The 3,445-nt window shown below is 46.7% G+C and overlaps 1 long non-coding RNA gene across 1 annotated transcript; it reads right to left on the bottom strand.

Annotated features, from left to right (window-relative positions):
- Positions 1-301: 301 nt before the first annotated feature.
- Positions 302-2,154, bottom strand: LOC125707854 (uncharacterized). Its single transcript, XR_007382384.1, has 3 exons — positions 1,686-2,154; positions 1,159-1,292; positions 302-918 (listed from the first exon to the last, which is right to left on the bottom strand). It is a non-coding gene; the product is annotated as an uncharacterized LOC125707854 (long non-coding RNA).
- Positions 2,155-3,445: the final 1,291 nt, after the last annotated feature.

The following is a 3,445-nucleotide window of genomic DNA, read 5'->3' as shown; positions in this document are numbered from 1 at the left end:
GTCTAAAGAGAAGAAAAGGCAAATAAAGGGCAGAATTTATTTTACTTAGTGGATAATTTCTGATAGACCGTTGGACATTGGTGTTGTTACATTTTGGTAGCCCAACAGGAACATCGGTAGCCCGGGACATCGGACTAATGATTTTGCGAGTCCCGAAATGATTCTAAAACAAGATGTAACTGTTTGGAAAGTTTCAGCAGTATTTTAATTTAGTTTCACAGGCAAACATATTTTTTAGATTTCACAAAAACTTCATAAACTGCTTATATATATGAATATATATTTGCATTCATATAATTTACCCTAACCCATACCATGCCAATAATATTTCATGAAAAGGTTGACAGTATCATAGTAATATAACATTCTGATCTACAGAACAGATTAATAGCTTAATACGTATTACATTGTGTTTTTTCGATGAGTGGGCTGATAATTAGTTATGTTGAGACTGGTGCTTCCAGTGTTAATGCCGTTCAAAAGCCCCTTATCAAAGATGAGCAAGGGTAAACAACTCAAGTGAAGGTCACCTGACCCCTTGAGAAGGCGGGTAACCAGGGCGTGACCTCAGAGACGGACATCTCCCGTTTCACGCAGCGGCGCCGTCCAGCCCAGGCGACGCAGGTGCTGCGGGTCGGGCAGAGTCACCAAGGACCAGCACACGCACACCGGCGCACCCACCCACCCACACACACACTATACATGCAGCCACACATGCACGAAACATCCACCGCTATGACATAAGAGTCTGTATACGGCTGACATGCATTTATTTCCCAAGGTTTCTATAACCATGACTTCATTCTCACCACCCCCACAGCTGAACAGCCATAGAGGCATGGACTGAGCCCCCACCTTAATGAACACCTCCCACACTGCTCTGAGGTGTATTATTCAATTATTTATCAAGGCAGAGCCCTAAAAAAAAAATTGAAAAATCAATCAGTCAATCCCTATTTGATCAAGTGCCCCTCCCTCAATGTTGTGACGGAGTCCAGTGAAACCTGAGCATCTCCAAATGCCCATAACTCAGCGTGAGGATACCTCTTAATGTACATTCCATTAAACATTTACACCTCGCCAGTCTAGATGCAAACATCTTCCCCTGGGCCCCCAAACAGCTTGGCAATATTTTGTTCTCTGGCTTGTTAAACTGACCTCCCCCATGTGGGATGTGGCGCCTTGCCATTGGGGCACAGTGCTGGTGGGGGTAGGGACCACTTGCGTCCAGTGACCTTCGAGGCCAGGTCACATGACCACCCCCCTCGTGGGCCAGGATGAAGTCAGATTTTCTAATGAGAGAAAAACAATGTGCTGTCAATCACTCGCCACAGGCGTCAGAATCACAGGGGATTTCCAGTGGACTTATAAAGCACTTCATAACATCTCTGCTGAACTGTGTCACATGACCAATGACATAATCATTGTGCTTCAGTGGATGGCGGTCTGGGGTTGACCAGGGGTGTCTATATGCATCCCGTGTATAGCATAAATGACTTCTTTATCACCGGTTGCCTCGAAAGTGCATTTTTTTATGCCTCTCGGTGTTGTCTAATGTACTGTCTGTGTTTATGTACAGCGGCATCGTGTTTGCAAAATAAACAATCAATTGAAGACTGGCAGCAGCGTGGTGACATGCAGGCTGAAGGTGTGACATGCCGGTGATTCCGGAAAGTTCTGCTTACCAGAGAAAAGGAGGAAACTCACTGATGACAGGTATCTCTGCGGCTGGGATCACAGGAAGTTGCATTGCCACTTATGAATGCACAGCACGCATGCACACGCACACACACACACACACACACACACACACATACAGATATGCAGATACACACAAACACACACACACAGGTACAGATATACACAGACACACAGATATACAGACACACACACACACACACGTACAGATATGCAGATACACACAAACACACACACACACAGGTACAGATATACACAGACACACAGAAATACAGACACACACAAACACACGCACACACAGATATACACACACACAAACACACGCACACACAGATATACAGACACACACAAACACATACACACAGAAATACAAACACACACACACACGCACACACAGATATACAGACACACACAAACACAGACACACAGAAATACAGACACACACAAACACACACACACAGATATACAGAAACACACACACACGCACACACAGATATACAGAAACACACACACGCACACACACATATACAGAAACACACACACACAGAAATACAAACACTCACACACACACACACACAGATATACAGACACACACAAACACTCACACACAGAGAAATACAGACACACACAAACACTCACACACCGACACACACAGACACACACACACACAGAAATACAGACACACACAAACACTCACACACCGACACACACAGACACACACATACAGACACACACAGACACACACACACAGGTACAGATATAAACACACACACCACACAGTGGCAGGTGGCTAGTTTACAGGCCATTATGTCTGTCACCTGATTGAACACAGAGCAACCCCCTCCCCGGTGACTGTCGGCATGGTGACCACAGATATCCATGGCTCGAGAAGAGCTGGGCAGTACCTTGCACACACCATGGCTGCAGAACACCCTCCGATGCAAGGAAGAGTAATTACATGGAGCACCTAGGTCTCTCTCTGGAGGCAGCCACCTCCCTCTGATCTTCAAACACAGGCACCGTCGTTGTTTCTTCAAGGGTGTGGGTGGTGTTTTTTTAATGCTGCTGCTGTTTTTATTTTTAAAAAAAGGAAGCCGTTTTCGAGAACGGCCTCACTGAGGAAGTCCTTGTTTATTCGCCACCTGAGACGTGACGACCGCAGGAGCTGCTCCTTGAAGTGCATTCCGCTTCCTGCTAGCCGGGCGGGATTCAGGCTCGAGCGGGGCGCCACGAGGGGCCCGTACGTCGATGATCTCATACCCGGGTCCCGGGGAGACACCTGCAGATGTTTCAGATACACAGGAAGGACCCTGTCCAGATGGTGGGAGGGACGGCGGGGGGAGGGCTGCAGGGGAAGGGGGGCGCCGACCTGCATATCGCCACATTCCTGCGGCATTAAGTGACCAACCGCGCCTCTCAGAGATATTCTGTATGTGGGGAAATCAATAGATGGCATTGATGAAAAAGGAAACTGCAATCTTTCATGGAAGAACCATGCAAGAACCATATTATTAATCCTCATATGTCAACATATCAACATATTTCACATTCTATCTTTGATTTTGTTTGATTTTTACTCGCAATATCTTTTAAAAGAGCCAAGCAGGACCTCGGGGTCCGATCACAGTGCAAGTCTGGCCAGTGTTTCGCAGGCCGTGACCAGTCCTAATCTGACACTGTATCGTATAAACACCAAGAAGTGCAGTGTGCACGCTTGGTGGGGCACAATCGCTCGGTGACATGAGCA

Source organism: Brienomyrus brachyistius, chromosome 14, assembly GCF_023856365.1.
Source record: "Brienomyrus brachyistius isolate T26 chromosome 14, BBRACH_0.4, whole genome shotgun sequence".
NCBI classification, from domain to species: Eukaryota; Metazoa; Chordata; class Actinopteri; order Osteoglossiformes; family Mormyridae; genus Brienomyrus; species Brienomyrus brachyistius.
Note: the sequence above shows the minus strand (reverse complement) of the source record. Positions and strands in the feature narration are given on the sequence as shown.